Source organism: Haliaeetus leucocephalus, unplaced genomic scaffold, assembly GCF_000737465.1.
Source record: "Haliaeetus leucocephalus isolate CR32 unplaced genomic scaffold, Haliaeetus_leucocephalus-4.0 Scaffold110, whole genome shotgun sequence".
NCBI lineage: Eukaryota > Metazoa > Chordata > Aves > Accipitriformes > Accipitridae > Haliaeetus > Haliaeetus leucocephalus.
The window spans coordinates 2,743,299-2,752,706 of record NW_010972546.1 but is presented as its reverse complement, the minus strand read 5'-3'; the positions used below and the strand labels follow the sequence as shown (position 1 = coordinate 2,752,706).

The 9,408-nt window shown below is 63.0% G+C and overlaps 1 protein-coding gene across 1 annotated transcript in view; it reads left to right on the top strand.

Annotated features, from left to right (window-relative positions):
* Positions 1-1,328: 1,328 nt before the first annotated feature.
* The window catches only part of LOC104842943 (signal transducer and activator of transcription 5B), a 27,224-nt gene continuing 19,144 nt past the window's right edge, over positions 1,329-9,408 (top strand). The window contains exons 1-2 of the mRNA XM_010585612.1: positions 1,329-1,343; positions 1,562-1,567. The gene's annotated coding sequence lies outside the window, so the exon portion shown is untranslated. The remainder of the gene's footprint in view (positions 1,344-1,561; positions 1,568-9,408) is intronic.

Genomic DNA, 9,408 nt, shown 5'->3' with positions numbered 1-9,408 from the left:
TTCCCTGGTGATTCCCAGCTCCCTTTTGCCAGCTGCAGGATAGGGTGGAAAACCCCGGAACAAGGAATTTTCTTGCTGATATGCAAACCCTGGGGTTGCCAAAACCGTTTGCTGTCAGGAACGCAGCGTCCTGTCCCGCGCTCCTGCAGATAAGTGGTTTCTTATCTCCCTGCACCCACACACCCTGCTGCATCCCTGTTGGAACCTGCCCTGCTCCCCGAGTTTAGCCAGGGGGCCTGGCCCTTGACTAATGGGGTTAATTGGCCGCTGAGCTGATCTCAGGGGTTGATGTTGTGAATGCTCCTGTTGGCAGCACGTTTGGCAAGTGCCACGGCCTGATTTGCAGCAGGAGAAAGCACCTGGGGAAGGTCGCTGGGCTGGGCTGGCTGGACCCCAGCAGCACCGGCACTGGGGGGTGGCCGAGGCAAGGGGCACTTGCCATCACACTGTCCCCCCTCCTGCTGCCCAGGCCATCCCTGGGGGGCTGCAGTTTGTGAGGGGCTGAGCTCCTCACCTTCTCCCCATGCTGGGTGCTGCAGCGGGATCCGGGTGGGAGGGCCAGGCAGTGGGGGAATGGAGTTGTTTGTAGCTCCAAAAGGAGGTCACGGGGACGGCTTTGCTCCATCCCCACGACTGTGGCCGCCCCCTCCGGCAGCACAGCGGGGAGGGAGCAGGGACGGTGTCTGAGCCAAACGTGCAAACGGATTAGGGGTTTCCAAATGCAGATAAGCTGCTTGGGACACAGATGCGTGTGATGGGGATGGGGCCGCCCCACGGGGACGGGCAGCCACCTGCCAGGGCGGCCCTGTGCTGCAGGGAGTCCAGAGCGAGCAACTCTTGGCATTAAGCAAGCTAGCAGCTCGCATGGGGCCCCAGCTGCAGCCAGCTGAGCCCCAGGGTCCCGCTGGCCCCGGGTGAGTCCAGCCTGTGCAATATTGACAGTTCCTTGGGGATAAACCCGCAGACAGGGATTAGAGAGGCTGTGGCACAACCGTGATTACAGCCTCAGCCCCTGGGGCCAAGCAATTTGACTAGTAGTGTTGCAAGGGGGGGTGGGAGGCAGAGACCCCCGGGGCTTGGCCGCCTCCTGCCCGGGGACCTGCTAGAGGCTCTCCTCCTCCGTCCTCCCAGGCGCTTGTGCAGGGTCTTCCCACAGGGACACGGCTCTGAACGCCCTGCGGCACCAAGCTGCTCTGTAGAGAGCCGGCGTTGGCCACCCAGTCCAGTCCATGCCCGCAGCCGTGCCTGTCGGTGGGGCTGCAGCAATGTCAAGGGTTGCCCTGCTCGTGTGCGGGCAGAGGCAGCGAGCAGGGAAAGCGCAGGGCTGCGCGGGGCCGCAGCCGGTGCTGGGTGGTTGCGCCGAGCACCCCGCTCCCTGACTGCTGTTGCAATGACCCCGGCGGCTCCAATGAGGCAGGGAAACCGCAAGCCTCCCCCTTACCCGGCCCAGCCCTGGGGCAGCTGCCTCGGCAGGTTCCAGCCCCCCGCTCCCCTCGCCCTCCACAGGGCTGCACGTGCCCCAAGCTCGGCAGCGCGGCTGCTCCCACGCAGCCCATCGCAGCCGCCGTTCACGTTTCCAAACCATCGCAGGGTCAGATTGCACAGGCAGAAGTGCGTCCTCCGCAGCCGGAGCAGACCCTCCTGGCACCCGGCTGCTCTCCGGCACGCAGGCTGCACGTAGCAGGGCAGCACGTACCTGAGCGCCGTGAGCAGGCGGGAACGTTTGCCCACGGCTCTGCCGGGTGCTGGTGCCAGGCAATGGTGAGCGCATGGGTGGCACAAAGGCCGCAGGCAGCACGGAGGGTCAGTGCCCTGCCCTGACCCCAGCTCCTGCCGTTGCCCTGCGCCAGCCCCTGGCCAAAGCCATGCCCAGCCCTGTGCCTGCATGCCCGTGGAGCTTGGGCAGGGCTGGCTGCAGGGATGAAATGCTGCTCTGTACCTGCTGGTTTGCCAGGGGAGACCTGCGTTGCGGTCTCCTCCTCCGTCCTTCCTCTGTCCAGTCGTGTGCTGCTGTCAAGGTGGAACAGGGAACGAGCGGTGGGATGCTCCACTCCAAATGCCTATGTAAGCCTCCTCCTCGTCACACCCTTGTTCAGGGCGGCTTTGAGCTGGGCTGCAGAGCACAAGCCACCCCTGCCTCCCCGACACCCGTAAAACAACAGTCAAATATTGCATCACTCTCAAACTTTAATACGCAGCAGAGCTGAGCCAAGCAAGGTCTCGGCAGCAGCGCCCGCTGCCAGGTGTGGCAGAGGTCAGACCCAGAGCTCCAGCACAGCGCGGTCCCCAAGTGCCACCATCTGCCAGCCCTGCCAGCGGCTGCCATGCCAGAGGAACACAACCTGCCTGTTGTCCTGCGTGCATCCCATCCTGGCTCAGACCATGGCGTTTGGCTGTGCTGGCACCAACACCAAGGGCTCACCTCGCCCCAACTCAGGATAAAGGGCCCCGGGCTGGATTCGCTGCAGCTCCTGACCGTCCCCATGGACTAACGTTGCTTCCAGGCTCAGCTGCTCAGGAGGCTGGTGGGGTTCGACCAAAATCAGCTTCTGAGCCCTGCATGCTCCGAGATGCCAGCCTGCCACAGGGGGGCTCCTCAGGTGGGTTTTCTCCCTTATTTTCCTTCCAGAGATGCAGTTTCCTCAGTGTCCATCAGCATGAGGCCTGGGAATTAGCACCACGCTGCCATTAGCAGGGGCGGGAGCCCTCTGCATCCCCTCTGCCTTCATCCAGGCACGTTAGCTCTGCTGGAAACCCACCAGCATGGGGAGTGTGACCTGCCCTCCCCCCCATCCCTAGAGCTGGGTGCCCACTCAGACCACAGGATCTGGACCCTATAGGCAGTGCCCCACAGCGGCCCCACAGCCCACGCTTTGCCCCACTGCCAGCCAGGGTGGAGCAGCCGGCTTTCCCATCAGAGCTGCCCAGTCACCATCTCTTCCAGCTCCGGCCACTGTGGGGGCAGCTCCCAGCCCTGGGGGGGGGGGCGGTTCAGGGCTGCTCTCACTTTCGGGTTCCTGCTTTCGCTTCCCTCATGCTTTCTTCTCAGCCCCGGCTGCCGGGTCCCATTCCTGCCGCCTGGCCTGACCCTGTCCCATACTCGGCTGTGCCATGCTGCACCGTGCCCGCATCCCACACCGGAGGGCAGGGACCCGGGCTCTGCCTGCAGAAGCGTCATCAGGCCTCGGTCCCGCTGGGGCGGCCGCGGTGCCACACTGTCCTGGCCCCGGTGCAGCCGCCACTGAACCGGGCTGACCCGCAGCAGCGTGTTTATGGCAGGAGCTGGCTGGGACCGAGCGGTTACTGTGGCAACCTGGGCTCTGCTGAGGGGAGCGCTCTGGCGAGCGCAGGGATGCGTGGCTGCACCGGCCTGGGGTGGGGGACCAAGTGCTGCCCTGGTGCCCCCACTCCTGATGCCCTCCAGCCAGCCCTGACCCCGGGGTGGGCACAAGATGCCTGTGCCCTCAGTCCCGGCTGCACCATGGGTGCTGGCTAGGCCCTCCTGTGCCCCCCAGGGTGCAGCGGTGCTCGCCAGGCTGATGGGGGGCTCCAGTTCCCATCGCAGACCCAGACCGGCTGTTATCGCTCCGTGTTTTTCAGTAGGCAGCAACCTGGAAGTTTTTTCCGAGCTGGATGAATGATGTGAGGGAACAAAGAGCCTTTGCCTAGGCAGTAACGCTTCTTGGCTGCCGAGACCGAGCATTTGCTGAGGTTGTTCCCAGCCATATCTGAGTGGCTGGAAGCAGAGGTTTCCTGTGGAAATTCCCCCTCAGGCAAAACACCATTTCCTAGGTTTTTGTTCGAGCAGATCATCCCCTTGCACTGGCATGAGGCACCGTGGGGCCGAGCCTGTGCCGGTGATGAGCTTCCAACGATGACGAGATTCCCAGGTGTCCCCTGCTTTCCCCTGCCTGTCAGCCCCGAGCTGCACGCTGCCCATGGGCTGGCCGGGCCATGGCAGGGTCTGTGCCGCCTGCTCCGTCCCCCGGCCAGCCGCCGGTCCTACTGTCTGCAAGCAGCCCATAGGACCAGCCTGCGCTGTCCCTGAGGTTTTGCATCTTCTCCCTCCCGGTGGGGTCAGAGCCCCATGGAGCCAATCTGGGCTGATTCTCCAATGGGACCTCCCTTCGCATCCCTCGGCTGCAGCAGAAATAGCCCAACCGGCTCCCCTCTGCGTCATGCCTGGGTCCCAAGGGATGGTAGGGCCATCATGGCATGGGCCAGCTATTCCCTGTGCCCAGCAGCCACCCTGGCTTTGGCAGCACTGGGTGCATCCCTCTCTCCCCGGAGGAGGATTTATGGCCCATATCAGGGAAATCAGACCATGCCGTGCCTGGGCACCAGGACAGCACATTCCTCCGGGGTGGTTGGGTCAGGAGGTGGATCCATGGCTGCCCTGGGAAGCAGGACCACAAGGCAATGGCCTCGGCTCTTTACCTCTGCCTGAGGCGCTCCTGCCCGCTCCACTCTGCAGAGCGCACGGGGAGCAAATGCTGCTGGGGGCGAGGAGCTGGGGAAGGCGCTGGCAGGAGACCCAGGAACGGCTCCAGTGCTGCAAAACCCGCTGCAGCGGGGGATGGCTGGAGCCCACCGAGCTCGCGTGGCCAAGCCCGTGACACAGTCCCTGTCTGTGGGTGCCCACACCCGGAGCAGAAGGGGCTCGGGGCTGCCAGAGTGGGCAGAAGGGTGCCGTGCCGGGGCCACGGGTCTGCGGTGCCAGCGCAGCCCTGCTGAAGCTTCACCCTCCCTGCTTTTGAAACTGAGTGGGAAAACATGAAGCTGTGACTAATTTGGGGATTCATCTGCTTTTCATTAGCTGGGCTGGATTATCACAATGGGGTTTTCTGGCCTCAGCACAGATTTGGGACCGCGTGGGACCCAAAGCTGGGATGGGTCGAGGCTGGGGTCCTCAAGCAAGACTTCCCGGCCTCACTGATAAGCTTGAAGGGACGGAGATCAGAGGCTGCACCCTGGCCTGCGGGTGACGTGGTTGGCGCATTTGTGTTTTGGCCAAGCCCTGTGCCCTGCGTGTCCCAGGAGCAGCAGAGAGATGCAGAGGAGCCTCACGTACAGGATGTTCTGGGAGGGCTTTGGGGAGGGGAGGGCAACAGCCGGCAGCCTTGGGACCTTTCCAGAGGCTGCCTAAATAAATGCTTCCACTCCTGAGAAATAATCAAGACCCTCGAGATGCCACTTAGAGAAGAAGGCTGCTCTGCCTGCGCTCCTCATGCTCCTGCTCCAAACACAGAGGCAATTTTCTAGGAAATCAATTACAAAGGCCCATGCTCCCTCTCTCCCCTGAATGCGCAGCGTCACTCGGCATCCTGTTGAGCTCATCTGAGATGACAACGTGTTTGGCCGCAGCTCAGCCTGGGCACTGTTTACCTTCCCAGAGGCTTTTTTGAGACTTTCTGAGGACCAACGCAAGAGAGGTCCTGATGAGAGTGGGGACCCAGCAGTGCTGGGAGCTTGCTGGGGTTGTGAGTGGGCTCAGGAGCTTTGCCATGCTCAGTTGGCTAGAAAATCCACCTTTTCTGTCCTGCCCAGAGGTGTCCATGTTGCCTATTAGATCCCCTGGATGCCAATGCACCACCCCAGCGCCTGCTCTCCCATGGCAGGGTTCTGGCCATTCTGCACCGAAGCAGGGCCAGGTGAGATGGCAGAGGGGGGAATGCTGGCCATGCCCAGGAACCTCCGCTGGTGTTTGCAGAGTCCCTCCCACCAGGACAGATCCTGGGGCTGCCCGTCACTTGGAGGGTCTGATGTGGCCCCCTCATCCCCAAAAGCCACCACCAGCGCAGCTGCTGCTGCCAGGGTAGCACCATGACGGTGCCAGGGCAGCACCAGGACAGTGCCAGGGCATCACCAGGGCATCGCTGGGGCAGAGCTGCGGTAGCCTCTCCATTGGTTAATTCTGCAGCCACTGTTCCCCTGTTCTCTTCCTCCCTCCAGAAAGGAAGAATTTCTCTTGGGTAACATCCTCACCAGCCAGCTCAGAGTTTTCCTTGGGATCTGTTTGAAACAAAACTTGATTTGATTTGACTTGATTTGACTTGATTTGACTCCATTTGCCCTCTCAGCATGGAGGAGCACCACTTTCTCTCCTATCACTAATTTCTTCTCCATTTTTTTCCCCCCTTCCTACCAGAAAGGAGAAGGAGAAGGGAGGGAAGGGCAGAGGGAATGGATGATGTTTTGTGTACGTCTTCCAGCCCTCCCAAGCGCGTGTGGCTGTGCAGGTCTTTGGCACGGGAAGCGCCACGTCCCTGGGACTCTCCAGATCCACCTGGACCCGCTGTGCCCCGCCGCCACAGACATTGTGCGTGACCTTGATTTTCTCGGCCGGAGCAGCCAGTGCCTGGATGACTGCGCTGGTGGGTTATGTGGGCTGAGGATTGTGAAAGTCGTTTGTCCGTGTGATGCAACTCGTTGGAGCGCAAGCGTCCCCAGCCAAGGCAAGGTTGGCAGGGAGTGCAGTCCTTTTGCCGATTTCCCCATTCCTTTCCTTTGTCTCAGTGGAAAAAGATGCCATGGGAGATGCTGGCCCCACGCTGGGCGCCCATCCCCAGCTTGCTGGGGTCCCAGCTCACATCCCCGTGAGGTCTGGGAGCGTGGGAGCGCTGGGAACAGCAGCCAGGACTCTGCTGGCAGCGGCTCAGCAGTGATGTGTCAGCCCCGTGTGCGCGAGATGCGTCCTGAGCATATGCACACGGGCGACGAAACGTTTGGTGGGAGCCATGAGCCGCTTGGGCTGGAGCCACTTGTGCCCCTGGGCTGTCCCATTCATCCTGGGCTACTCTGGGCACATAGCAAGTGCTGGCAGGGAGGAGGTGAGCCAAAAAACACTGGTTTGTGGCTGGCATTTGCATGGGAGCAGGTGCTGGGGTGGTGCCTGCCCAGCCCACAGATATTTATCTCTTGGACACGTGGAGCTGGGCTAGGCGGTGAGGAGCTGGAACTGGAGAAGAGCTGTTTGGGGGTGTCAGTCTGTGCAGCAGAGCCCCAAAGGCCATGGCACCCTGGGCAGGCTGTGTCTTTGCTGGCTGGACAATGGTCCCTGGGCATCCTGCTGTGTTCCTGCCATGGCCCCGGCTTTTGGGGCTCACAGCGTTGTCCCCTGGGCTCGCTTCCCCCCGCCTGCCAGTTCCCACAGTTGCATGGTCCCAAAGGAAAGAGGAGGAATTTAATACAAAAGCAATAGATAAAAAAAATGGAGAGGTGAGAAGCTGGGACCGTGCTTTTACGTAAGTGCCAATCGATTCGCAACTGCGGGCGCATTAACTGTCCCAAGAACGATCCTGTCCCAGCACTGGCACTCGAGCGAGGAGAGCCAAGCCCGTCTCTCCCGGCTTCCCAGGGCTGGCGCTGGGTGCTCACCAGCCGTGGGCAGGGATCACCCACGCTTCTCCCAGGCCAGAGCAGGATGGCGCCCTGTGCCGGCTGAACTTCCCTCCAGAGTTTTTTCAGGCCGCAGAAGATTAACTGGTAACGAAAGTGAAAGCCCAGGAGATCCCATGCGGCGGCGAGAGCACTCAAGCAGAAATGAGCACACCCGGTATTGCTTCCTGCCTGGCCGCCTGTCCCTGCCACCACGCAGCAGCCGCTGCCCGGGGTGCCCCGTTACCCGGGGTGCCCCATCACCGGGGTGCCCCATCGCCCTGGGGTGCCAGCACTGCCTGGGAGGTGTTTGGTGTGGGTGGGCAGCTGTGCGAGAGCCCCTCAAGCTGTTTTTCTCATGGCCGCTGCCACCTTTCCGTGTTTGGGGGATGCCAGAAGAGCAGGTAGTGCCTCAGGTCTCCTTACAGCTCGTGGCAGCTCAGGAGAGGGAGACGCACTGGTGCCTGTTCCCCTGCCCTCACTCTCAGCATCCTCACCCTGTGGTGCACCAGGCTGCGACAGCGCTGGGGACCCAGCTGTGGTGCGGATGTCAGCCGTGCATGTGGCCCCATGGCGTCACCCAGGGCCTGCAGTGGGAGAGGGCATCCAGATCCAAACGAGGGAGCCGAGCTCGTCTCACATGGAGGGCCCGGTGCAGCCGCTAGCCAGAGTCAGCACGAGGCAATGCCGGAGCCACGTGTGTGGCTGCCTGGTACCACAGCGGCGAGAGAACAGGACGCCGGGGTCCGGGGAACCCCGATCAGGCGTGTGCAGGGAGCCCACCTCTGGCACAGCAGGCGCTTGGCAGGAGACGATAAACCCCATGGACCCCGCGACACCAGGCCGGCACTCTCGTCCTGCAATGGGCCCCAGCCTCAGCTGCGGCACTGCCCAAACCTGGCTGTGCTCCTGCTGGGGCCGGTGGCCAGGTGCTGCACCCTGGTGTGGATGTACCTGCTCGAGTGGCCGCTGCTACGCTGGGTGGGCACACGCAGGGATTAAGGAAACCTGACAGGGCTCTGTCATCGGGAGGTGGCTCGTGGCTGCTACGCTCGTCCCTGCTGGTCTCACCTTTGGATGGCTTGTCCCTGGAGGCCTCTCGCTCCAGGAGCTCCCTGGGATGGCCGGCCCCACCAGTCCCACCAGCCCCCTGCTGCGTGGGAGCCTTTCCCCGCGAGCCCAGCCTGAGCACTGGAGCAGCCCTGGCGCCTGCCTGCCGTGTGCCCGTGGCTGAGTTACCAGAAGGGAGGAAGCCTGTGGAGCCAGAGGGAGCCAGGGCGATGGCGTTACTCACCCTGCACTTGACGGGATGTGATTTCCTTTCCCTCCGCATACTCCCATGCAAACCCCGGCAGGGCCCACACTCCCACGGGAAACCTGTTCTCCCCAGGCGCCGGAGCCGGCGCAGCCTCTGCCCCAAGAGGTTCAGGGCGTGCGGGAGGCAGTTGAGGCCTGCAGGCAGTGCAGCACAAAGAAAGCGTTCAGAAATATTAATAGGGGCAACGGGCAGCATTCGCACCTTCGCCGCAGCCCAGCGGCTGTTGGGTATGTGCGGCAGAGGGTTTGGCCTGCACGCAGCGGGGTGGGTGGGCGGCTGTGGGGCTGCGGGGGAAGAGCTGTCCCGTGGGCAGGGATGGTGACGAGGGGGAAATGGCCAGCGACGTTGGGGACCGGGGAGAATGTGGGAGAAAGGAGAGGTGCAGGCGGGGGTCCCGGTGCCCGCGGGGGCTCCCGGCCGTGCCTGGTGCCGGGGACCTGATCCCAGTGCCAGTGCCCGGTGCTGCGGTGGGCTCCCCCCGGTGCCAGTGCTGGTGTTGGAGTGGGATGCCCCAGGTGCGAGGGCCCCGTGCCGGTGCCTGGTGCCGGTGCCAGCTCCTGCCGCTGCCCGGTACCGGTTTGGGCACCCCCGCGCCCAGCACCGATGCCCGGTGCCGCTTCGGCCTTCCCCGCTACCCGGTGCCGGTTTGTGCCCCGCCGTAGCCGGCGCTGAAGCCCACAACTGCTTCGGGCTCTGCCCGGTGCCGTTACCCG